Consider the following 27,553-nt stretch of genomic DNA (forward strand, 5'->3'; position numbering starts at 1 on the left):
ATGCTTTTTAAAAAAGGGGTAAATGTTCACTGTAAAATTAAAAAATATATATTTGAGAAAATTCATGAGAAAATTCAGGGAAAAGTTGTGAAAGGCTTAATAGTGAATCTGACTTTGAAATGGACTGATGTCTTCCATGGTAAGCCAGGCTTTGTCTAGCACACTCTTCAGGTGATCAGATTCTGTGGGGTCACTGCACCTTTCATTGCCTTTGAGTTATTTACAACTGATAACAATGCAAATGATGCCTATCCATCATTTATATCCTATGCAAATAAATGTTGTCTGGAGGAGATTCAATTGGTTTCCTTCCTTCCACTGTGGAAGAAATCAGCTTTGCATCTATTAAGCAAATTTATTTTAGTTTTCCTTATGGTCTCCCTCTATGTGTGGTTCTTTGAATTCACTTTTGAATCAGTTATAATATCTTAGTGGTTCCCTTCATGAATTATTGAGTTAAGTAAAAATTTTGGTACTTGTTCATTTTATATTTGTATGACAGTATGACTTTGCCTTATAAAAAATTATCCTTCAACAGAAGAAAGTAAAAATTTGATATCAAGTTAAATATTGTTGTTTTTTTTTAACAATTCCCTTAGCTACCTCTCTGCATATGCATTCTCATATAAAATCCATGTATTCAATTTTGCAGAAAGGGATCACAGTACAGATGGCTTTTCCCTTTCTCCATCCTTCCCACTTTTTCCCCTCTTCTTTTGTTTTTCCTTTCCTCCCTTCCTTCTTTCTTCTTTTTCCTTCCTTCCTTCCTCTCTCTCTCTCTTTCTTATATTTACTTATTTGTGATGTGGGCCTTTTTAAAAAAATTATTCACTTATGTTTGGCTGTGCTCGGTCTTTTGTTGTTGCACCAGCTTTTCTCTAGTTGTGGAGAGCGAGGGCTAGTCTCTAGTTTTGGTAAGAAGTGTATACTTCTTTTGTGGAGGCTTCTTGCCGTGGAGCACGGGCTCTGGGCACTCAGGCTTTCAGTAGTTGCAGCACGTGGGCTCAGTAGTTGTGGCTCCCAGGCTCCAGAGCACAGGTTCAACAGTCGTGGTGCATGGGCTTAGTTGTTCCATGGCATGTGGAATTTCCCCAGATCAGTGATCAAACCCATGTCTCCTGCATTGGCAGGTGGATTCTTGACCATGGAGCTACCAGGGAAGCCCTGATGTGGACCATTTTTTAAGTCTTTATTGAGTTTGTTACAATATTGTTGCAGGAAGGGGGACCCCTTCCAGGACCTGAAACTGGGCTCTTGTCTAACACTCGGAAATGAATTGTTCAAGGAGACACGTGCTCACAAACCAAGAAATTTTATTGGGAAAGGGCACCCAGGTGGAGAGCAGTAGGGTAAGGGAACCCAGGAGAACTGCTTTGCCGCGTGGCTTGAAGTCTCGGGTTTTATGGTGATGGGATTAGTTTCCGGATGGTCTTTGGCCAATCATTCTAATTCAGAGTCTTTCCTGGTGGTGCACGCATTGCTCAGCCAAGATGGATGCTAGAGAGAGGGATTCTGGGAAGTGGACAGACACGTGGTGTTTCCTTTCGACCTTTCCCTAACTCTTCCGGTTGGTGGTGGCTTATTAGTTCTGTATTCCTTATCAGGATCTCCTGTCATAAAACAACTCATGCAAATGGTTACTATGGTGCCTGGCCAGGGTGGGCAGTTTCAAGCAGTTGTGCTTCCCCTAACAATATTGCTTCTGCTTTACATTTTGGTTTTTTGGCCATGAGGCATGCGGGATCTTAGTTCCCTGGCCAGGGATTGAACCTGTATACCCTGCATTGGAAGGCAGATTCTTAACCACGGGACTACCAGGGAAGTCCCTCCTTAGCTGATTCTTAAAGGATGAATGAAATAAGGAGTTTAGGAATATGAGAGGGCACACCAAGTGCAAGGAAGGTGGCAAGGAGAAAAAGCACAGTGGGAGAAACTACAGAGAGCTCGGTATTCCTGGAACATCCAGTGTGAAGTGGGGATGGGCTGGAGATGAGGCTAGGGAATTAGTTAAGGGCCAGATGGTGGCACTTATTGAATGCTGAGATAGAGAGCCTGGGCTTTATCTAGAGGACAGAGGGGAGATATTGAAATTTAATAAGGAAGGTGAAAGGGTCGGATATTGACATGGTTAGATTTTTGCCTTCTAGAGACGATTTCTCTGTGTGTGTGTGTGTGTGTGTGTGCTTATGCACAGTTTGATCTGGCAGCTAAGAGATTACTGTAGCAGGAGATACGAAGGTCCTAAATCAATTGAATACTGTCAGGAAATAGATGACAGAATCAAACTGGATAAATTAAAGAGAGTTTTCATGAAGGGACTATTTTCAGAGGTACGGTATAGGAAAGGTGCAGGGATTGTGTGGTACCTGGAGTCAGCAACAGGGGAGTCAGCAACAGCTACCATCCAGGCCTGAAGGGACAAGAAGAGGAAGTTATTCAGTCAGTCAGTTGTGTCTGACACTTTTCGACCCCATGGACTGCAGCACGCCAGGCTTCCTTTCCATCACCAACTCCTGGAGCTTGCTCAAACTCACGTCCATTCCGTTGGTGATGCCATACAATAATCTCATCCTCTATAATCCCCTTCTCTTCTTGCCTTCAATCTTTCTCACCATCATGGTCTTTTCTAATGAGTCAGCTCTTCGGATCCAGGTGACCAAAGTATTGGAGCTTCAACTTCAGCATCAGTCCTTCCAATGAATATTCAGGACTGATTTCTTTTAGGATCGACTGGTTTGATCTCCTTGCAGCCCAAGGGCCTCTCAAGAGTCTTCTCTAACATCACATTTATTTTTAAAATTTTTCATATGAATTTATTATTTTAATTGGAGGCTAATTACTTTACAATACTGTAGTGGTTTTGCCATACATTGATATGAATCTGCCACGGGTATACATGTGTTCCCCATCCTGAACCCCCCTCCCACCTCCCTCCCCATCTCATCCCCTGGGTCATCCCAGTGCACCAGCCCCGAGCACCCTGTCTTGTGCGTCGAACCTAGATTGGCGATTCATTTCACACATGATAATATGCATGTTTCAATGCCATTCTCCCAAATCATCCCACCCTCGCCCTCTCCCACAGAGTCCAAAAGACTGTTCTATACATCAGTGTCTCTTTTGCTGTCTCGCATATAGGGTTATCATTACCATCTTTCTAAATTCCATATATATATGTTAGTATACTGTATTGGTATTTTTCTTTCTGGCTTACTTCACTCTGTATAATAGGCTCCAGTTTCATCCACCTCATCAGAACTGATTCAAATGTATTCTTTTTAATGGCTGAGTAATATTCCATTGTGTATATACACCACAGCTTTCTTGTCCATTCGTCTTCTGATGAGCATCTAGGTTGCTTCCATGTCCTGGCTATTATAAACAGTGCTGTGATGAACATTGGGGTACACATGTCTCTTTCAATTCTGGTTTCCTCAGTGTGTATGCTCAGAAGTGGGATTGCTGGATCATAAGGCAGTTCTATTTCTAGTTTTTTAAGGAATCTCCACACTGTTCTCCATAGTGGCTATACTAGTTTGCATTCCTACCAACAGTGTAAGAGGGTTCCCTTTTCTCCACACCCTCTCCAGCATTTATTGCTTGTAGACTCTTGGATGGCAGCCATTCTGACTGGTGTGAAATGGTACCTCACTGTGATTTTGATTTGCATTTCTCTGATAATGAGTGATAAGATCACATTTTGAAAGCATCAGTTCTTCCGCACTCAGCCTTCTTTATGGTCCAAATCTCACATCCATACGTGACTACTGGAAAAACCATAGCTTTGACTATACAGACCTTTGTTGGTAAAGTTGTGTCTCTGCTTCTTAATACACAGTCTAGGTTTGTCATAGCTTTTCTTCCAAGGAGCAAGCATCTTTAAGTGGGTTACCCCAACAAAGAGAGCTAGAGGGCTGCGCATCAGGAGCTGTGACTTCAGGTCAAGTGTTTTGGCAAGATTCAGGCACCCCTGCAGGAGGGAGCCAAAACAGTGATTCAAGATTTCGTTTTCTGAATCTACAACTTCATTCCTTTCCCTTCTCTGACCTACTTTTATCAATACTATTACCATCTATGGTGCCCTCCATTGTCAGAACCCTTTGGGAAGCCAGGTGTAATCTATATAGGTCAGGTATAGACAGCCTCCAAGAACACAAAACAGAGTAGAGACCAGGAAGGCATAATTCTGAAGGGGCAAGTACAAGATAGTGTTGGGGAGGAAAAAAATTTCTCCTACCTATTGGCTGGTGTATTCATTAAACTGACATAAGACAGATTTTTTTTTTAATTGTATAAGGCCATTTATATAATGTCTTCAGCCACACAAAGCAACAGCTAACATTTATCAAATATTTACTATAAGGCTAATATTATTCTAATACATTATATGAGTCAAGTCAATCCACAGAATAATCTGAAGATAGGTGCTTTATTATCCCCATACACAGATCAGTTCAGTTCAGTCACTCAGTCGTGCCCGACTCTTTGCGACCCCATGAACCGCAGCACGCCAGGCTTCCCTGTCCATCACCAACTCCCGGAGTTCACTCAAACTCACGTCCATCGAGTCGGTGATGCCATCCAGCCATCTCATTCTCTCTCCTCCCCTTCTCCTCCTGCCCCCAATCCCTCCCAGCATCAGGGTCTTTTCCAATGAGTCAACTCTTCGCATGAAGTGGCCAAAGTACTGGAGTTTCAGCTTTAGCATCAGTCCTTCCAGAGAACACCCAGGACTGATCTCCTTTAGGATGGATTGGTTGGATCTCCTTGCAGTCCAAGGGACTTTTAAGAGTCTTCTCCAACACCACAGTTCAAAAGCATCAATTCTCCGGTGCTCAGCTATCTTCACAGTCCAACTCTCACATCCATACATGACCACTGGAAAAACCATAGCCTTGACTAGACTGACCTTTGTTGGCAAAGTAATGTCTCTGCTTTTCAATATGCTATCTAGGTTGGTCATAACTTTCCTTCCAAGGAGTAAGCGTCTTTTAATTTCATGGCTGCAATCACCATCTGCAGTGATTTTGGAGCCCAGAAAAATAAAGTCTGACACTGTTTCCACTGTTTCCCCATCTATTTCCCATGAAGTGGTGGGACCAGATGCCATGATCTTCATTTTCTGAATGTTGAGCTTTAAGCCAACTTTTTCACTCTCCACTTTCACTTTCATCAAGAGGCTTTTGAGTTCCTCTTCACTTTCTGCCATAAGGGTGGTGTCATCTACATATCTGAGGTTATTGAGATTTCTCCCGGAAATCTTGATTCCAGCTTGTGCTTCTTCCAGCCCAGCGTTTCTCATGATGTACTCTGCATATAAGTTAAATAACCAGGGTGACAATATACAGCCCTGACGTACTCCTTTTCCTATTTAGAACCAGTCTGTTGTTCCATGTCCAGTTCTAACTGCTGCTTCCTGAGCTGCATACAGGTTTCTCAAGAGGCAGGTCAGGTGGTCTGGTATTCCCATCTGTTTCAGAATTTTCCACAGTTTATTGTGATCCACACAGTCAAAGGCTTTGGCATAGTCAATAAAGCAGAAATAGATGTTTTTCTGGAATTCTCTTGCTTTTTCCATGATCCAGCAGATGTTGGCAATTTGATCTCTGGTTCCTCTGCCTTTTCTAAAACCAACTTGAACATCTGGAAGTTCTCAGTTCACATGTTGCTGAAGCCTGGCTTGGAGAACTTTGAGCATTACTTTACTAGTGTGTGAGATGAGTGCAATTGTGCGGTAGTTTGAGCATTCTTTGGTATTGCCTTTCTTTGGGATTGGCATGAAAACTGACCTTTTCCTGTCCTGTGGCCACTGCTGAGATTTCCAAATTTGCTGCCATATTGAGTGCAGCACTTTCACAGCATCATCTTTCAGGATTTGAAATAGCTCAACTGGAATTCCATCACCTCCACTAGCTTTGTTCATAGTGATGCTTTCTAAGGCCCACTTGACTTCACCTAGAGCCAGGATACCTGGCTCTAGGTAAGTGATCACACCATCATGATTATCTGGGTCATGAAGCTCTTTTTTGTATAGTTCTTCTGTGTATTTTTTGCCACCTGTTCTTAATATATTCTGCTTCTGTTAGGTCCATACCATTTCTGTCCTTTATCAAGCCCATCTTTGCATGAAATATTCCCTTGGTATCTCTAATTTTCTTGAAGAGATCTCTAGTCTTTCCTATTCTGTTGTTTTCCTCTATTTCTTTGCATTGATCGCTGAGGAAGGCTTTCTTATCTCTCCTTGCTATTCTTTGGAACTCTGCATTCAGATGCTTATATCTTTCCTTTTCTCCTTTGCTTTTTGCTTCTCTTCTTTTCACAGCTATTTGTAAGGCCTCCTCAGACAGCCATTTTGCTTTTTTGCATTTCTTTTCCATGGGGATGGTCTTGATCCCTGTCTCCTGTACAATGTCATGAACCTCTGTCCATAGTTCATCAGGCACTCTGTCTATCAGATTTAGTCCCTTAAATCTATTTCTCACTTCCACTGTATAAGCATAAGGGATTTGATTTAGGTCATATCTGAATGGTCTAGTGGTTTTCCCTACTTTCTTCAATTTAAGTCTGAATTTAGCAATAAGGAGTTCATGATCTGAGCCACAGTTAGCTCCTGGTCTTGTTTTTGCTGACTGTATAGAGCTTCTCCATTTTTGGCTGTAAAGCATATGATCAATCTGATTTCGGTGTTGACCATCTGGTGATGTCCATGTGTAGAGTCTTCTCTTGTGTTCTTGGAAGAGGGTGATTGCTATGACCAGTGCGTTCTCTTGGAAAAACTCTATTAGCCTTTGCCCTACTTCATTCCGTACTCCAAGGCCAAATTTGCCTGTTACTCCAGGTGTTTCTTGACTTCCTACTTTTGCATTCCAGTCACTTTCACTTCACTATAATGAAAAGGACATCTTTTTTGAGTATTAGTTCTAAAAGGTCTTGTACGTCTTCATCAGATCAGATCAGATCAAATCAGTTGCTCAGTCATGTCCGACTCTTTGCAACCCCATGAGTTGCAGCACGCCAGGCCTCCCTGTCCATCACCAACTCCCAGGGTTCACTCAGACTCACGTCCATCAAGTCAGTGATGCCATCCAGCCATCTCATCCTCTGTCATCCCCCTCTTCTCCTGCCCCCAATCCCTCCCAGCATCAGGGTCTTTTCCAATGAGTCAACTCTTCGCATGAGGTGGCCAAAGTACTAGAGTTTCAGCTTTAGCATCATTCCTTCCAAAGAAATCCCAGGGCTGATCTCCTTCAGAATGGACTGGTTGGATCTCCTTGCAGTCCAAGGGACTCTCAAGACTCTTCTCCAACACCACAGTTCAAAAGCATCAATTCTTCGGCGCTCAGCCTTCTTCACAGTCCAACTCTCACAACCATACATGACCACAGGAAAAACCATAGCCTTGACTAGACGGACCTTTGTTGACAAAGCAATGTCTCTGCTTTTGAATATGCTATCTAGGTTGGTCGTAACTTTCCTTCCAAGGAGTAAGCGTCTTTTAATTTCATGGCTGCTGTCACCATCTGTAGTGATTATGGAGCCCAGAAAAATAAAGTCTGACACTGTTTCCACTGTTTCCCCATCTATTTTCCCATGAAGTGATGGGACCAGATGCCATGATCTTCGTTTTCTGAATGTTGAGCTTTAAGCCAACTTTTTCACTCTCCACTTTCACTTTCATCAAGAGGCTTTTTAGTTCCTCTTCACTTTCTGCCATAAGGGTGGTGTCATCTGCATATCTGAGGTTATTGAGATTTCTCCTGGCAATCTTGATTCCAGCTTGTGCTTCTTCCAGTCCAGCATTTCTCATGATGTACTCTGCATATAAGTTAAATAAACAGGGTGAAAATATACAGCCCTGACGAACTCCTTTTCCTATTTGGAACCAGTCTGTTGTTCCATGTCCAGTTCTGACTGTTGCTTCCTGAGCTGCATACAGGTTTCTCAAGAGGCAGGTCAGGTGGTCTGGTATTCCCATCTGTTTCAGAATTTTCCACAGTTTATTGTGATCCACACAGTCAAAGGCTTTGGCATAGTCAATAAAGCAGAAATAGATGTTTTTCTGGAACTCTCTTGCTTTTTCCATGATCCAGCGGATGTTGGCAATTTGATCTCTGGTTCCTCTGCCTTTTCTAAAACCAGCTTGAACATCAGGAAGTTCACGGTTCACATATTGCTGAAGCCTGGCTTGGAGAATTTTGAGCATTACTTTACTAGTGTGTGAGATGAGTGCAATTGTGCGGTAGACCATTCAACTTCAGCTTCTTCAGTGTTACTGGTTGGGGCATAGGCTTGGATCACCATGATATTGAATGGTTTGCCTTGGAAACGAACAGAGATCATTCTGTTGTTTTTGAGATTGCATCCAAGTACTGCATTTCGGACTCTTGTTGACTATGATGGCTACTCCATTTCTTCTAAGGGATTCCTGCCCACAGTAGTAGATATAATGGTCACCTGAGTTAAATTCAGCCATTCCAGTCCATTTTAGTTTGCTAATTCCTAGAATGTCGACCTTCACTCTTGCCATCTCCTGTTTGACCACTTCCAATTTGCCTTGATTCATGGACCTGACATTCCAGGTTCCTATGCAATATTGCTCTTTACAGCATCGGATCTTGCTTCTATCACCAGTTGCATCCACAACTGGGTATTGTTTTTGCTTTGGCTCCATCCCTTCATTCTTTCTAAAGTTATTTCTCCACTGATCTCCAGTAGCATATTGGGCACCTACCAACCCGGGGATTTCCCCTTTCAGTATCCTATCTTTTTGCCTTTTCATACTGTTCATGGGGTTCTCAAGGCAAGAATACTGAAGTGGTTTGCCATTCCCTTCTCCAGTGGACCACATTCTGTCAGACCTCTCCACCATGACCCATCCATCTTGGGTGGCCCCACACGGCATGGCTTAGTATCCCCATATTACACATGGGCAAAATGAGGCAAAGAGAGGTTAAAGAACTTTCCCAAGGTGACCCAGCTAGTAAGAGTCAGATCTGGAATTTGAATCTAGGCCATCTGGCTCCAAAGACACACATATGCCCTCTCTATTGATATAAGACAAATTAGCAGGAGAAAAACAAATGTAACTTCATACTTGTGGGAACCTCACATAGACATAAGAGGGTCACAGACAGTCAGGTAATTGAGGCTTGCATGTCATTCTGAGCTAAGGAGAGAAGGTAGGGGTCTGGGCTTCAAAGTGAAGGAAGGTAATTCATAGGAAGATGGGAAGAGCAAATGTTTGGTAAATAAATTATTGCCCTGCCATGAAGAGACAATGGGGACATAGAGAGGACTTTGAAGCTCCCTGCCAGCTTCCCATATCTTTGGCCCATATTCTTTGTGGTTATCTTTGGTGATAGTTCTCTTCCTAGACTAGGCCCTCTATCTAAGTTGTTTTAGGCATCGAAGGTAGAGGTATTATAAAAAGGTCTTCCTGAGTCTTTTAGGCTTTTATTGATTTCAAGTCAAAATAATCCAAATGACAAAGTGGCATGTTTTGAGGAAGCTTGTTCTGAACCTCTTCAATATCTAGCCAATCCAATTCTTGAAAACATTAGTTTCAACACCGACTTTTTTTGTATCAATATTATCTTTGCTTTGTTCCTGTATAACTCCCCATCCCACCCCCCATACGTGTTCCTTGATGAGAGCTGAGGTGTGGAAAGGTCCTTAAATGAAAATTATCCACACACCCACTGCCCACCCCCATTCTATCTAAATTCACAACAGACCAACACAAGCTGAAACATTTAATTTTAATACCAGGCTATACTCTTAACAAAATTAAATGTAAACTAGAGAAAGATAAGAAACCCTAAGGCATTTAAATATTAAATGAAGCATCCCAGAAACCGATATTCAGAATGTTTTTCTTGGCAACTGGGAACTTTTTTCACTCTGAGTCATAGCAGAATAATGTGACTTTCTTCCTTTTTAAAGTTTGGCTAATGGGAAGGGGAGGTGGAAAAGGAGATTTTGCATAACTTTGAACACAGGTGCATTCTCAGGAAGATCATTTTTCAAAAAGACCACAGATAGAAGTTGAAGATCTGCAGATTGATTTCCCTTTTAAAAAGCAAATTTACTGAAGTATATTTTACCTATAAAAATTAAGTATACAGTGACATTGCAACAATCTCATTAAGACAGTCTTAGAACATTTTCATCACTCCAATAAGATCCTTCCAGTCCTTTATAGTTAATCCCCATTTTCACCCCCAGCCCCAGGCAACCACTGATCTACTTTCTGCCTCTATTAATTTTATATATATTTCCCTTTTCTGAACTTTCATGAAAGTGAAAGTTGCTCAGTTGTGTGTGACTCTTTGCGACCCCATGGACTATACAATACATCAAATTCTCCAGGCCAGAACACTGGAGTGGGTAGCCATTTCCTTCTCCAGAGGATCTTCCCAACCCAGGGACTGAATCCAGGTCTCCTGCATTGCAGGCAGATGAGCCACCAGGGAAGCTCTAAACTTTCATATAAATGAGGAAATCAATTTCTTGAAAATATGTATGCCTACTTGGAAAGTCTTTGCTCAGGTATTGTTCTATAGCATTCTCTGGCCAAGTGGGTGGGACACTTGGTAACATGGGGAAGAATATATATCTGTATAAAGTATTCTGTTTACACATATTCTTCTTACCTTGGTGGTGAGCCCCAGGTGCTTTGCTTGATGCCTGGAGAGAATCTCAGTGACACTGACAGCTGTCAGGTGTGCAGGACCGCAGTGTCTGGGCAGCTGGCCACTCCTCTCTGTGCTTTAGCTCAGGCCATGCCTTTCTCCTCCTCCCAGGACACACCCAACAGATCGCCATGCTCTCTTTCCAGCCATCACTTTGTTGAGTCGTCAAAGCCCCATACCAGGTATTTAAAGACACCAAATCATATTGTGTCCATCAGACTAGGCCTCTTAAACACCTTTGTTACCATCACAGTGCACAGTGACCTCTGTGAATTTCTACAGCACTGTACTCATTTGCTTCCAAAACCACTGTTCCTTTTCTTGTATTTTGTGTTAACCACTGTTCATTCAGTCGTCCAAGTCAGAAACCTCAGAATCAGCCATGATTCTTCCTCTCACTTCTTCCACATCCAACTGTCACCAAGTCCTGCCAAAATTATGTCTGCTCTGTGTAAGCTGACCTCCTCCTCATCCCACTGGTACTTTATCTTACTGAGGTGGTCATGGATCTTGCCTGGAGTAGAGTTGTAGCTTCTTTTCTGCTGTTGCTTCCAAACTAAGCTGAGGTGATCTTTCCAAGATGAAAATCTGATCAAGTCCATCTCATTGCTAAAATTCAACAATGGCTCTCCAACAACTTTTTTCTTTTTTCAAATTTTATTGAACTACAGTTGATTTATAACATGTTAATTTCTGCTGTACAGCAAAGTGATTCAGACACATACATACATACATATTATTCTTTTTCAATATTCTTTTCCATTATGGTTTATCACAGAAAATTGAATATACTTCCCTGTGCCATTCAGTTGTTGTTGCTTAGTCACTAAGTTGTGTCCAACTCTTGAGACCCCATGGACTGTAACCTGCTCAGCTCATCTGTCCATGGGGTTCTCCTGGCGAGAATACTGGAGTGGGTTGCTATTTCCTTCTCCATCTCCACTGACTTTTATGATAGTTTAAATTCCTTGGCTTCCAAGGCTGGAATTTTGTTGATCTGTCCCTGGCCTGTTTCTCTTTTCCATCGCAAGCTCCTTTTACAAGAAATGTAACACTATCCCTGTATTTCTATACTTACACTCTCCTCCTCTGGATTGCTCCTACTCTTTGCTCCAGACTCAGCACAGGCATCATCTCCTCTGAAGGTGATTTGTCTGCAGGAAAGGCTTCTTAGATACACCTGTTTGGTGTTTCCAACCAAACCCTCTGTCTCAGCCCTGAGCTTTCTCCCACCCCTACTCAGGCTGATAGCATCTTAAGGGCAGAGTCAATATTTTATACCTCTCCAAGGTCAAGTTTGCATATTTTGTTCAAAGTTCTCTTTAAAAAATGACATTTCTCTATCGATGCCTTGAGCCTCTTATGGCATCACGAGTCTTGTGTGTTGAGACCCAAAGAGTCAAAGCATAAGATTCAGCTGGAGGAATCAGATGTGTGGCCGAGCTGATGTTGTTTTCTATTACAATCAGCCTTTTTCTTCCAAGGAGAGTCCAATTGCCTTTTTTTTTTTAAATGTGCTTACTGTGTATCAAACTCAGATTCATTAAGTATTTTCATCTTTATAAAAATCCATTGAGGTAGGTGATACCATCCCCATTTACACATAGGGAAACCGGGTCATAGAGAAGTTAAATCACTTGCCGAACCACATATCATCACTGTCCCTTAGTAATGGGATTTGTCTCCAAGCCCCATGCTCTTAACTTCTAAGGTATCTATTAATATATTTGTATAGCTCTGCGTGTGTGTGTGTGTGTGTGTGTGTGTGTGTTATTGGTTCAGTAATGGAATAGATCAAATGTGAGCTTAAATACTTTTGATTTCTGACCCAACACATTTATGGACATAGGAGGGTATCTAAGTGTGGACTGAAGATGAAAACTGTGGAGCCTCTTTCCCCATCATGCTTTCATTTAGGCCTCCGTAAGCTCTTATTCTTTTCCTGGTGTCCATTCCTAATTCCTTGGAATAGGAATTATACCTGGAATAATTCTGTTCTTTTTCAAATATTGCATGTCTAAGTCTTATTAGCAAAGATTCTGCAACCAGTTTTAGAGTCAGACTTAAACATACAGAGACAATCCTTCTGTATCAGGCAGTTTCTTGCTAAAGTATGCCTAGTATAGTTTGCCTTTTCTGGCTATGAGTCCACATATGCTTGTTGTTGTTGTCATTGTTTTCGGGTTTCTTTGGCTGTCCAGAATGTGGGATCTTAATCCCCCAACCAGGGATTGAACCTGTGCCCCCTGCAGTGGAAGCGTGGAGCTCAAACCACTGGACCTCTGGGGAATTCTCCACCTATGCTTTTTTTTTTTTTTCAATTTATGTTCCAAATGTGATGGTTTCTTTTATTTTACTGTGATGCAAAACCAAAGATTGTACTACCGTACAGGGACCAATATATTACAAGGTCATGAAAAAGTGGTGTGGGACATGCAGAACATGATGGACAACTGGAGGGTCGGGTCATCTCCTCTGTAACAAGACACTACACCGTCGCTGAGGAGCACATTGACAATAACCCTGAGGAGCTGAACTGAGACGTGGCATGAACGTGATAGCTTCCGGGCATGCCTTCAAGCACCTCCCTTAGGATGGACTCAGTACCTAAGCTTCAGTGTGGGAAGGATTACAATTCTTTGGAAGAATAAAAAGTTCACACTTTTGAATTTCACAGAAGAATTTTAAGGCCAAAACATAGAGGGTTCATTTCTCTTCACCTTCAGGGACAAAGCTGATGCTTTATTCAAAGCCACATTAAACTTCTAGTTCAAATCCCAGCCCGAACTTGTGCCCTCCTGCATTAAATTTCTTTCCATTGATTAGAGTTGACAGGATCAGTTTCACTCCTGGTCAAAGGGTCTGAGTGTAACCCAGTCCAATCAGGCTGGCATTGTTTCCTTTAGCACAGAGAGAAGTTCTACAGTCCAGCTTGTACTTAGCAGCAATGCCGAAGCGGGTGTTGTTACTGCTGGCTGTCCGTGCGAGGTTTATTGACATTTCAATCTTCTCATTCACCTTCTGGTAGATCGACCCTCCAAACTCAGCGCCATCATTCACATGAGTGTGCAGCTGGAAGTCTGCGGCCTTGTAACCCAGGGTGAAATTATTCTGTGACAGTTTGCATTTGTCTGTGTCAAAACTCATCTGATAGCCAGCAAGCCAACCTTCAAAGGCCAACACAGCCCAGCCATAGATGGTTGGTCCAGAAAAATCTACATCAATATTACTGCCAAGACTGAAACAATCCGGTTTATAGGAGGCCTTCAATTTCCCACCCTTCTTTCCTGTGCTTGGTACAAATATGTTATCAAGAGTCAGTTTCAACCCTTCAGCCAACTTATTCTCCCAAGACATTTCTGTCCCAAGAGTATTGTCTGTGTTCCACTTCTGGATGAAGGTCAGTCCATAGTTACAGATTTGTATTTGGTCTCTAGGTTGCCTGATGCTTTCCCCGTATCAGTGTAAGCATGACCAGAAGTAAAGAATTTCATTCCACTACATGATTTGGTTCTCAGGTCTATTTTGACCATGCCAAATCCATATGCTTTGTTGAAGACATCTTTGGCAGCCTTTCCTAGGTCACAGTAAGTTGGTGTGTCACACATATCGCCAACTGGAGGGCCTGTCCACTCCGCCAGGAGGGGTCTGTCTACTCTGCCAGGACACCACTGAAGCCCCACCTATGCTTTGGAGAGGAAAAGTGATTTACGTCTTTGACAGGTTATTGGCATTAGAACCTACTCTTGCAAGTATTTGTTTATCTTTTTGATTATTTTATTCAGAACAAATAATAATATGATTCAGGTCATGAAGGTATAACTCCGTGTTCCTGCCCCAAGAAAGAACCACTTTTCCCCATCTTCAGGCAGATATAGGAATATCAGATTCAATGATATGATATTGACTCCTAGGAATATCATATAAAATTATGTATAAATATATAATTATGTCTATACTTACACAGATAAACATAATATATATGTATATATACATGCATACACTGTAATTTTTTATTTAATAGTTCTCATCCCATTTGCTACATCTAACATTTTATTTTTCCTATAATTGCTTTATTTTCCATGGTTCTTGATGGGGCAATTTTTTCCTTCTATTCTCTCTCTGCCACCAAATTTATCTTTAGCTTCACCTCTATGTCTCTGAACATATAATCAGCTAGGAACTCATGTAACTATATAACTTGGTATATTTACATAAATGTGCTTCACACTATATACCACTTTGTAACTTGTCTTTTTTCATGTTATAAGGTGTCCTGGAAATTTTTTGTGTCAGCATTTAGTATATTTACCTTATTTAATAGCAATTCTGTACTTTTTGACTGAGGAACTCATGAGAATATACAGAGATGAGCAGCCGTGTTTCAATCTTGCAGTAAAGCTGATGTCCAAGTGGGTATTGGTGCTCAGGTTGAACAAAAATCAGATTGTAATGGGACCTGCACTTGGCTGTCAGGGGAATTTTGCTCCTCAGAGCACTTAGCGCTTAGACAGTGAGCAAGCCAGAGGGCACGGGAACCTGTCACACTGACACACTGGTAGCAGGATCTCAGGGAGGCCATTCCCAATCTTTCTATCTGCAAGGAATGCTTGAAATATTTTTCAAGGGAAGGTCTCAAGTAATTCCGGCATAAACACTGTTACAGCAGAAGTGATGGTTCACTACTATGATAGTAAGTTACAGATATAATAATCCAATATTAATAGTCATGTTCTTTTGCGTAGAGAATGATGCTTCTTGTGGATCTGTTTACTATAGCCAATTTATTACCCTACTCTTTTTGTGTGATTTCCCCTCCCCACAAAGGATATTTACTCTATTACAAGTCAGTAGTGCACACATTTTCATTGGAAAAGACCCTGCTGCTGGGAAAGATTGAGGGCAAGAGAAGAAGGGGTTGACAGAGGATGAGATGGTTGGATGGCATCATCGACACAATGGACATGAGTTTGAGCAAGCTGCAGGAGATGGTGAAGGATAGGGAAGCCTGGCGGGCTGCAGCCCATGGGGTCGCAAAGAGACAGACATGACTTAGCAACTGAACAAGTACACACAAGGAGACTTTGGTTTTCCCCTTTAAAAAAAAAAAATCCTACTTGATTAAAAAAAAAATCTTAGCCTGTCACGGTCTTCGTAGACCGGGACCTGGGCACTGGAGTCAATGAGAAGAAGGACACAGGGGACCCAAGTCTTGAGTGAAACAAGGGTACTTTATCTGCAGAAACGCATGCTTATATATCTTCAATAAAATGACTACTCAGCCATTGAAAAGAATGAAATTCCACCAGTTGCAACAAAATGGATAGTCCTTTAAGTAAAAGGTCACTGAAGAGAGTCACTGAAGGGAATCCAAGCAGGTGCTCTTTCCCATGATCTCAGTCCTGAGAACTTCGTGCAGTTCTGCTTGTTCCTGCTTTCCAGGAACTGATAAGAAAAAGAGAGTCCTTGAGAAAGGGCACACAAAGGAAGAAAACATATTGGATCCCTTAAAGTTGAACGTCCCCTGACATTAGCCAAGTAGGTCTAAAAGTTTTATCATAGAGTCATACTGTAAGAAATACTAATGAGATATGGTACATGGTATTTAATATATGCAAGAGTAATTATCTATATTTAAAGCCAGAAAGGTTGTTTTTTTTTTTTTTTTGCCAATTTGTCTTGAATAGAATCAGGGAGCTAAAGATTAAGTAACCTTACTTGAAATTAATCTCTTTCTTTCCTTCTCATAAATTTTAAAAACTCTTAAGGCAAGCACAATACATTTCTGTTAATACCTGACTTAAACCAAAGTAGGGATTCAAATTTTGAAAGGTCAATTTGATAGATTTAACTTAAACAAGGGTAGTAAAATTATTTCAATTAATATTATTTATAATATAAAAAAAATTTTACAATTTTTTTTTTTTTTTTATAACTTAACCGGGTGCCTGAAAAAGAGGGCCACTCGTACACCCGGCCTCGACTTTCCGCGCAGGCGCGATCTCCCTTCTCCACTACAATTTTAAATAGTAAAACAATTAATCACAAGCCAAAGCAATATGAATAAAAATACCCTAAGACACTATTTTATTAAGACTGAAAAATGTTCTCACTTACTGACATGATCAGGCTCAAATAAATTTTAGCAATTATGAAGTTATTATGCACACACATAAATTTCTTCATCTCTTTTGTACACCTATATGTGCATATAATGGAGAAGGAAATGCAACCCACTCCAGTATTCTTGCCTGGAGAATCCTGTGGACAGAGGAGCCTGGTTGGCTGCTGTCCATAGGGTTGCACAGAGTCGGGCACGACTGAAGCGACTTAACATGCATGCATTGGAGAAGGAAATGGCAACCCACTCCAGTATTCATGCCTGGAGAATCCCAGGGATGGTGGAGCATGGTGGGCTGCCGTCTATGGGGTCGCACAGAGTTGGACACGACTGTAGTGACTTAGCAGCAGCAGCATGTGCATTTAAATATTATTTTTGAAGCTAAAAAGAAAGAATACAGTCTATGTTTTTCATTTAAAACCTGTGCTTGCTTTTTCACTGCACAAATACTCAATTCTGGGTCAAACTTGTGATACGTGTACAGAGATTTCATTTTCTGTTTGTTTTCTGTTTCTGAGATGTTTCCTGTCCTTGTTCTTGATGCTCATTAAACAGAAGAAAGCTTGCTTGCACATTAAGAAGTTGAAAATTAAGCAGAATGTTCGTTGCTTTTCAATGAGTGGTAGGATACTCTTCTCTCACATAAATCCAGAACTTTCTAGGGCAGACTAGTGAATCTCATGTGATTTACTTCATTCAGTTCACAAAGTTCTTCCTCTTTCCTCAAAGTCAAGTTCTCAAGATATGCAGAAAATCCAGATTCAGACACACGATCCTTCACCCAGCTATATGCTTATTTGGAAAGGAAAGAAATACTGCAAATTTTGTACTTATGAAGACTGTTCTTCCTGGATATTTTCAGTAAGATTTGAGACTTGTTTGGGCTTCCCTGATGGCTCAGATGGTAAAGAATCTGCCTGGAATGCAGGAGACACAGATTCGATCCCTGGGTTGGGAAGATCCCCTGGAGAAGAGAATGGCTACCCACTCCTGTATTCTTGCCTGGAGAATTCCATGGACAGAAGAGCCTGGTGGGCTACAGTCCATGGGGTTGCAAAGAGTCGGACACAACTGAGTGACTAACACACTTGAGACTTGTTAGATGGTGAGCAATTTAACCACGAGTTTAAATTTAACCATTGTCCAAAAATGATGTCTGGTCTTTGCACCCAGATTCTGGGAGGTAATTTCTAAGCCCTGGAATGTTATGCCCGATGGAGTGTCTTTGTTTGCATGAGAGCCTTGGGCCAGTGGAATGGTAACATTGTGACCTTCTATGGAGGCTGGAAACTGAGATCAGACATGTTTCACTCAACCATGCCTACACGATGGGGTCCCAGTGAAGACTCTCCATGCTGCTGCTGCTGCTAAGTCGCTACAGTCATGTCCGACTCTGTGCGACCCCATAGACGGCAGCCCACCAGGCTCCCCCATCCCTGGGATTCTCCAGGCAAGAACACTGGAGTGGGTTGCCATTTCCTTCTCCAATGCATGAAAGTAAAAAGTGAAAGTGAAGTCGCTCAGTCGTGTCTGCTTAGCGACCCCATGGACTGCAGCCTACCAGGCTCCTCCGTCCATGGGATTTTCCAGGCAAGAGTACTGGAGTGGGTTACGAAGACTCTACATACCAAGGCTTATTTGAGATTCCCTGGTTGGCAATACTCTGCATGTACTGTCATCCATCCATGCCAGGGAAGTGATGCTGTCTTCCTTCATGGGGAGAAGAAACCCCATGTGGCACTTTTCCTGCACTCTGCCCTATGTGTCTCTCCCCTTGGCTGATTTTAATCTGTGTCCCCTTCCTGTAATAAACTGTGAGTATAACAGCTTCTAGCAAGCCCTTTGAATTCTTCTAGGAGAAGGCAATGGCACCCCACTCCAGTACTCTTGCCTGGAAAATCCCATGGACCGAGGAGCCTGGTAGGCTGCAGTCTATGGGGTCGCTAAGAGTCAGACATGACTGAGCGACTTCATTTTCACTTTTCACTTTCCTGCATTGGAGAAGGAAATGGCAACCCAGTCCAGTGTTCTTGCCTGGAGAATCCCAGGGATGGGGGAGCCTGGTGGCTGCCGTCTACGGGCTCACACAGAGTCGGACACGACTGAAGTGACTTAGCAGCAGTAGCAGCAGCAGTGAAGTATTGAAATTTGAGGCTCTCCAAAATTGCAGTTGGTGTCAGGAGTGAGGGTGGTTTTATGAGCTATTCCCCCAGCTTCACATTTGGCTAATTTTGCAGTTGAAATCTGGATTGGGATTTGCTAGATCAACCCTGACTTACTGAAACACATGGTTTGGGAAGAAAAAGGCTGAGAGGGCAGGGATTGACACACCTTCAATTCCTGGATGGCTACCAAGTTATCCACGGTATGGAACTAAGTCAGCACTGTGATCAGTCGGTAGAGGTAAAAGTTATTTTGGAATTTAGAAATGGTAGACTCAGATGCTGAGGAGTTGGCTCACTGGGTACATAAGGAAATGGAAAATAACAAGAAGCAAGTTACATATACAATTCGTGGTTATTATTATCTGTAATGGAGAAGACTCTTGAGAGTCCCTTGGACTTCAAGGAGATCCAACCAGTCCATCCTAAAAGAGATCAGTCCTGGGTGTTCATTGGAAGGACTAATGCTGAAGCTGAAACTCCAATACTTTGGCCACCTGATGTGAAGAACTGACTCATTTGAAAAGACCCTGATGCTGGGAAAGATTGAGGGCAGGAAGAGAAGGGGATGACAGAGGATGGCATCACCGACTCAATGGACATGGGTTTGGGTGGACTCCGGGAGTTGGTGATGGACAGGGAGGCCTGGTGTGCTGTGGTTCATGGGGTCGCAAAGAGTTGGACGTGACTGCGTGACTGAACTGACTGAACTGACTGATTATCTGTAATAGCTAAACCGGAAGTAGAAGAGTGACGGAGTAGCATCTGATGATGAACCAAGTTCAGATCCAGCCAGTCTGAGATGTGGTCGCTAGCCTTAGGGCCACCTCTGAAGGGAAAATTTTTTGCTGGGACAGCAGACAGCATGTCTACAACCTCTGGTCACTAAGAAGTTTGTCCAGGTTGGAAGACAGCAAGACCAAGAATCCACTGAAACCAGAGGGTAGAGTGTGAAGTAGTCATCTCCCACCTGCTGCGACTAGAGAAAGCTTGAGCACAGCAACGAAAACTCTGCAGTCAAAAATGAAACAAGCAAATAAATAACTAAAAATTTAAAATAAAAGATTGTGAGAGTCACTGATTTAGGGACAACATCCTTGGCTTAGAATATTGCAAAATGGAAGAATACATTTTTGTTGATGTAGTACCCACAGCTCACTACTAAACAAATACAGATATCTACGTATGAACCATCCGCACGGGAGATTATTCCTAAACCAATGGACTGGATAAAAGCTGTGATAACACTTGTTTACTCTGAAGAAGGGGGATTATTCTTCCTATAAATGCCTAGTGGGGCTCACCTATGAAGGGGCTGATATACTTTGTATGCAAACCCTGGTGGATTAGTTTTCTGATGATCATGTTATTTACCTCAGTTAACAAGATACTGTATTAATTTGTACCACTGAGTCACATTTCTTCAGCTCAAGGAACACACTCATCCTCAGAGTAATAGTTTGATAGAGAATGTACTCAGTCACTCAGTTGTGTCTGACTCTTTGTGACCCCATGGATCATAGCCCACCAGGTTCCTCTGTCTATAGGATTTTTCAGGCAACAGTACTGGAGTGGGTTGCCATTTCCTCTTCCAGGGGATCTTCCCAATCCAGGAATCCAACCCTCATCTCCTGCATCTCCTGCACTGGCAGGCAGATTCTTTACCACTGAGCCACCTGGCAAGCCCTTGATAGAGAATTGGAACAGGCACCTGAACACTGATTGCCTACACTAAGCAGGAGATAGAGGCAAGAAAGGCTGGTTTATGTCATCATAAGTGTGTACTCAGACTAACGGGGTGGATTTGGAGGACACCCACTAGAGAGTTTCCTATAGAATGCTTCCTATGGGAGGAGAATAGTATGATCCAATGATTTTTTTCCCATATCACCTCAACTTTTTTCTCTTTTCTACACGTCGACTTTCTTTTTTCCTACCCCATGTAATGATCCCAGTAAGCTGGGACTTTCATACTTACCTACTCTCTTCCTCACTCTCAAGTCCAAACAGGAGCAGAAACACTTTAAGATCTCCTTTTACAACATGATTTTTCCAAAGATTTCATTTCCTTTTAAATCTTGTCAATTGAAACCAAAATATTTTTCCCCAGCCATTCATTGGCTTGTTCAACTGGCTCGTGTGATAAAAAGGGTCTTCTAGGTAGATGGGTTTCTGCAGTCATTATTATCTTTAAAGTGAAGTGAAGTGAAGTCGCTCAGTCGTGTCCAACTCTTTGCGATCCCATGGATTGTAGTTTACCAGGCTTCTCTGTCCATCGGATTTTCCAGGCAAGAGTACTGGAGTGGGTTGCCATTTCCTTCTCCATATTATCTTTAAAGCACTCAGCAAAATCTGGCCCAGGACTTTCTGGAACATACTCCAGGCATTCACCTTTGAGCTTAAACACCCTGACCATCCACTCCAGTATTCTTGCCTGGAAAATCCCATGGACAAAGGAGCCAGGCAGGCTGTAGTTCTTGGGGTTGCAAAGGGTCTGACACCCCTGAGCTACTGAGCATGCACAGCACCCTGTTAGAAGTCTACCTCTGCTGAGCCCAGAGGCTTCACTACGTAACAGAGATTTTTGTATGTTCTTTGTTCAGGTTTAACTCCAGCTTCAAAGACACTCTTGAGTAACCAGGTCATTGTTTATAAATTTGTGAAAGTGTTAGTCTCTCAGTTGTGTCCAACTCTGTGATCTCATGGACTGTAATCTGCCAGGCTCCTCTGTCCATAGAATTCTCCAGGCAAGAATACAGGAGTGGGTAGCCATTCTCTTCTCCAGGGGATCTTCCCGACCCAGGGATTGAACCTGGGTCTCCTGCATTGCAGGCAGATTCTTTACCATTTTTTAAAAAATTTAATTTATGTTATTTTTGGCTGCATCATGTCTTAGTAGTGGCATGGAGGCTCAATAGTTGTGGCGTGCCAGCTTGGTTGCTCTGCAGCTTGTGGGATCTTAGTACCTGACTGAGGATTGAACCTCCATCCCCTGAGTTGGACGGCGGATGGATCCCTAATCACTGGACTGCCAGGAAAGTCCCAAGTTGACCATTTTTGTACCACCATCCAGAACTTTTTCATTTGATCTAGACTTTTTGACACCATCACCTTTCTGGGAAGAAAGCAGTGTGTTGTGATTCTGTCAGGACTCTCTCGTCTTACACAAGGGGCAAAGCATTTTATAAAAGCCAACGGTCCACAGGGCACCATCAGTACCAGTGCCAATATCCTCCGAGATACACCTTTCATTTCCAGATACTGAACAAAATAGGAGATTTATCTTGGCTTTTGATGGTCTCAGGTACCACTTTGCAGTAGAAAATTTTTCTTGAATTTTACTGTTATTTACCCATTAATGAATGTTGTAGCATGACATTCATTGGTGAAAGCTGTCAACTTACCAACCTGGATACAGAAGAGGTTGTTTTCAGTTTATTACATAAAAACCTTTTTAGGATCATATGAGAAGTCATAAATACATCAATGTATCCTGCTACGGACAGTTTTCAGTGTCTTGTGTCGAGTCTGTCCATGTATTTTACTCACTATAATTTTACACGCTGTAATTAGGACGTTTCCATATCTCTGGGACTTGTCCTTTTCAGGCAGTAAGTTTCCTACTCCATCACTTTCTTCCTGAGCTGTTTCACTGATTTTTTTTTTTTTTGTAAATGAAAGATTTTCTGTTTGCTTTGAGATTCCAGTAGCCATTAGAAATATTCAGCCCTTTTCTGGGTCAAATGGCTGTAATTTATTGTTAAGTGGTTTTTCCATTTAGCTGGAGCTGTTGCTGCATTTGTAAGTTGTTTGCCTCAAACGAAGCATAGTGCACTAGGATGACTTGGATTATCAACATGTGTAAAATCCATTGTGGGGTAGTTTTCATCGTAAAGAGGAGTTTTGTTTTTTTTTTTTTTCCCTTAGGCCGTTTTTTTTGCAATGGTGCAGTGGAATGACTCAGAAGATTGTAATTCTTCATCATTTATCAGAATTGCCCAAGGGCTCAGCCTAGAACTCTCCTCTTCCATCTCACACCTTATCTTCAAAAATTGCCAGTAACATACAAATGCTAGTAAAGTATAAAACAGAATGAGAGAATTGCAAGAGACAGAAAAATCCACAGTACAATTCAGTTCTTCTTCTTCTTTTTTTTAAATGTTTATTTGGCCGCACTGAGTTTTAGATGTGGAATTCGGGATCTAGTTTCCTCACCAGCGATTGAACCCAGGCCCCCTGCATTGGGAGTGTGAAGTTTTAGCCAATGGACCACCAGAGAAGCCTCCTCAACCCCAGTTTTCTTTAATTGTTTTCTTTAATATATATAGGTACAATTCACTTCCAGGCTACGTAATCCAAGTTTTGTGACATTTGTAACAGCAAACCTCTTGTAGGGCAGCTGGGGGACATGAAAACTTCCTTCTGATTTTTTGTTAGCCCTGTAGAGCTCCTTCACCTCTGCCAGATGTTCAGCAGTGTGTCGGGGAAGGTTGGAGAGGTAAATCCAGAGGGCGAGGCTGACATCATCGGTTTGTGCGATACACAGTGCTAACCACCTGTCAATGTCCTTCTCTATCACAAATCCAAAACTGAGATGCGTTCAACCAAATGACCACATGACCACATGACCAAATGACCACAGTTCTACCCTCGCTGCCATAGGAGGTTTCAAAAGCACTCTAATTAAATTGCTAATGGAGCTGCTCTGTCACTGGCCATCACTGGCCGGTTTCAACATCACCCAATTTGCAAAGTTTAAGACACGTTTATGATTATTTTTCAGTCTTCATCTCTCTTGGACACTTGATGGAGAAACTCAAACTGAGAGGTTTATAAGTACGCTCAATTTTGCCAGCTTAATAAACAATGACACCCTATTTTGAAATGTCTCCAAAGACCCAGATAATGATCAATTTTAACGGAAATTATGAATTTCAGTTAGCTGGGAAGTCCCTTCCCTGATGTGACCAGAAAGAACTAGGTGTGTTTTGTCAGATCTCATGACCAGTCTGGGCTGCTCACTGGTGTAGCTAAGAGCTCCCACTAAGCGAAAGGACCCAGCAGGCTCTGCTGGGTGCTTCCCCCTTGGAATGGACCTCAGCTGGGCTACTATTTCTACTGCCACCAACACCCCTGCCACCTCTTGGTTTAACTTCCTTGTTCTGCCTTAAAGTGGCAACTGTCTCAATTATTCCCCTTCTCCCTTTTACCTCAGACACTTCAATCAGCCCTCTCAGAAAAGCACTTAAACTTTCAAGTGACAAAATAAAATTTAGTATCTGTTCCCAGAAGCCATAAAGGAACAGATTGAAAAATTTGTGTAAAAATTTGAACTTCTGTTTGGCAAAAGACAAGACAGACTGTGAAAGTGTAATTGCAGAACATATGATAAAATGGCTAATTGCCTTAATTTGCAAAATAACCCTCATGCAAATGAATGAGAGAAAGTAAAACAACTCAGAAGAATATAGGCAAGTTATAAGAACAGACAGTTCACAGGAAAAGTATAAATGGTTTATAAAATTATGGAAACATATTCATCTCATTCATATTTAAAAACATGGAGATCAAAACATCAATAATCTTTCAACTTTTAGATTGGAGAAAAAGAAAAGCTTCATAATATCCAGAGCTGGCAAAATTATGGGGAAGTAAGTACTTTTAGATGTTTTTTGATGGGGCTTTATTTTGTTGCAACTTATGGGAAAGCAGTTTGGTGATATCTATCAAATATTTAATTGTATGTATATTTTGACTGTGTGGATTGAGAAATTTCACTACTTGGGGTTTACATTGTGAATATGCTTGCTAAAATTTCCCCGAAATTTATGTGCAAAATGTTTGCAAGATATTGTTTAATAGCAATTTGAAGAGTGAACTTGTTTAATAGCAAACAACTTAAAAAGCAAATTTAAATATCTATTAGTAGGACACTTAAGTTGAAGGATATCAATATAGTATCGCTGTTAATAAAGGAGATAGGTTTGTAGGTGCTTAAAAGGATGTGTCCAAAATAGATTCTGAAGCAAAGAGAAAAAGGTAGAGAATAATGTGATAGAAATTAAAAAAAAAATGTGCTAGTAAGTGATCCAGTATTTTTCTACAAAATGTGCAATACACACATTCACATTAGCAGCAGATGCCATGAAGAGAAAAACTATGGAGGAAGGAAGATTTTATTTTTCATTTCAAACCTCCCTGTTCTCTTTGAGGTTTTCCCTTTGTTTTGAGGGAACTTTGTTGTTTTTTAAAAAAACTTTTTATTTTATGTTGGAGTATAGTTGATTGACAAGGTTGTGATGGTTTGAGATGTACACCAAAGTAATTCAGTTATGCATATACATGTATCTATCTTTTTTCAAATTCTTTTCCCATTTAGCTTGTTACATAGTACTGTGCTATACAATAGGTCCTTGTTGGTTATCCACTTTATTTATTTTTATTATTAATTAATTTTATTTTATTTTTAAAATATAAATAATTTGTTTCTGCATGAGGGCTTTCTTGAGGTGCTCAGACTTCTCATTGTGGTGGCTTCTCTTGTTGCAAATCACAGACTCCAGGGTGCTTGGGCTTCCGTAGTTGCAACTCACGGGCTCAGTAGTTGTGATGCATGGGCCATTTGTGATCCTCCTGGACCAGGGATTGAACACGTGTTTCCTGCATTGGAAGGTGGATTCTTAACTGCTGGACCACCAGGGAAGTCCCTTGGCTTTGATTTTGTAGGTCTTTTTTTCCTTCTCTTCCTCTTTTGTTCTCTTCTCTTGTGGTTTGATGACCATCTTTAATGTTGTGTTTGGGTTGCTTTCTCTTTTGTGTGTGTGTCTATTGTAGTTTTGAGGTTTGCTGTTCCCATGAGGTTTTGATATAGCAGTCTATATGTGTGCAAGGTTATTTTAAGTTGCTAGTCTCATCCGTGCCTAGTGGCAATCCTTTAGCATTTGTTGAAAAGCTGGCTTGGTGGTGCTGAATTCTATTAGCTTTTGCTTGTCTGTAAAGCTTTTGATTTCTCAAAAAAATCTGAATGAGAGCCTTGCTGGGTAGAGTATTCTTGGTTGTAGGTTCTTTCCCTTTATCGCTTTAAACATATCATGCCACTCTGTTCTGGCCTGCAGAGTTTCCACTGAGAAATCAGCTGATAACCTTATGGAAGTCTCCTTGAATGTTCTTTGTCATTTTCCCCTTGTTGCTTTTAGTTTTTGTCAGTTTGATTACTACATGTCTCAGTGTGCTCTTCCTTGGGTTTATCCTACCTGGGACTCTCCGTGCTTCCTGGACTTGGGTGACCATTTCCTTTTCTACGATAGAGAAACTTTCAGCTATTATCTCTTCAAATAACTGCTCAGGTCCTTTCTCTCTCTCTCTTCTCCTCCTGGGACCCCTATAATGAGAACGTTGGTGAGTTTAATGTTGTCCCATAGGTCTTTGCCTCTTTCCCCTTACAGAAAACCATCCAGTTCAATGTATGTGCTTTCTTTCAGTTGTACGTGTTCTTGTAAGATGTTATTGTCTGTTGGGTATGGCATATTTATTTATATAAGTGATATGTGCTCTAAGTCTCATTATTTCCTTCCTGTTTTTACTTGGCGTGATGCATATTGCTCTGGTATGTGTAATTGTTGCTTCTAACTGTAGTACAGTACTCCTTATTTTCCAATTGGGTCACCTCTAGCTCCTTACCACCACAAACAGTGGAATAAACCTTCTTAGTGATGTCATCCTGTGAATTTAAGTGGAATTTTTTTTGAAACATATATCCAGAAGTGGGGCTGCTGGCCACGAAATGCAATGACATATAACTAAGAACTGTCTGATTGTTCTCCAGCCTTTTTGCACCAGTTCACACGCCCACCAACTGTATAAGAGGTCCTACTATCCCCACATCCCTGCCAATACTTGGTTGCCAATACTTGGTATTCTCAGCTTTATTATTTTTGCCAGCTTAGTAAAGTAATATCTTATTATTTTAAAAACTTTGCATTATTCTGATAAGTAGTAAGTGTGAGCTTCTCTTCACATGCTTGCCAGCTTTTTTTATTTCTCCTTCTGTAAATCATCTTTTCATTTCCTTTGCCCATTTATCTTTTGGGGTTCCTGTTTTTTAAAGAGTTCCTTGTATATGTTAGATATTCATTTAAAAAAATAAGTTTTAGATAGAACAAATAATGTTTAGTTTGTCATCTGTTTGTCAACTTTGATCATGATGTGCTTCAGTGAATACAATTTCTTAATTTGATGCAATTAACTTAATTAGCTTTGGCCTTATAATTTCTTCTTGTACTTTTCTTTAGAAGTCCTTCCTTGCCTCGTATGTCAGAAAGACATTAATCCACAATATTTACCATTAGCTTATAACCTTTTGCCTTGAGGTCTTTAATTTTTTGGAGCTCTCTGTACACGTTAGAAAGTAGGGAATTCAGTTTTATTTTTCTCCCTGTAGTGAATCAGTCTTTCCAGCATCTTCTTTTAAACAACATGTCCTTCCTTTGTCATTAAATTGTGATGCAATATTTACTGTATATCTAATTCTCATCTGTGGGTGTAAATTGTTTCTCAGTTCTTTGCTCCATTGTCCATTT

General features: G+C 41.3%; 1 long non-coding RNA gene and 1 pseudogene across 1 annotated transcript in view; one reads left to right on the forward strand and one right to left on the reverse strand.

Moving 5' to 3' along the window:
• LOC133255863 (uncharacterized) overlaps nucleotides 1-27,553 on the forward strand; it is a 146,965-nt gene that overhangs the window by 63,365 nt on the left and 56,047 nt on the right. The gene's annotated exons all lie outside the window — the stretch shown is intronic.
• On the reverse strand, nucleotides 13,519-14,362 carry LOC133255294 (voltage-dependent anion-selective channel protein 3-like; annotated as a pseudogene).

Source organism: Bos javanicus, chromosome 10 (assembly GCF_032452875.1).
Source record: "Bos javanicus breed banteng chromosome 10, ARS-OSU_banteng_1.0, whole genome shotgun sequence".
Taxonomy (NCBI): Eukaryota; Metazoa; Chordata; class Mammalia; order Artiodactyla; family Bovidae; genus Bos; species Bos javanicus.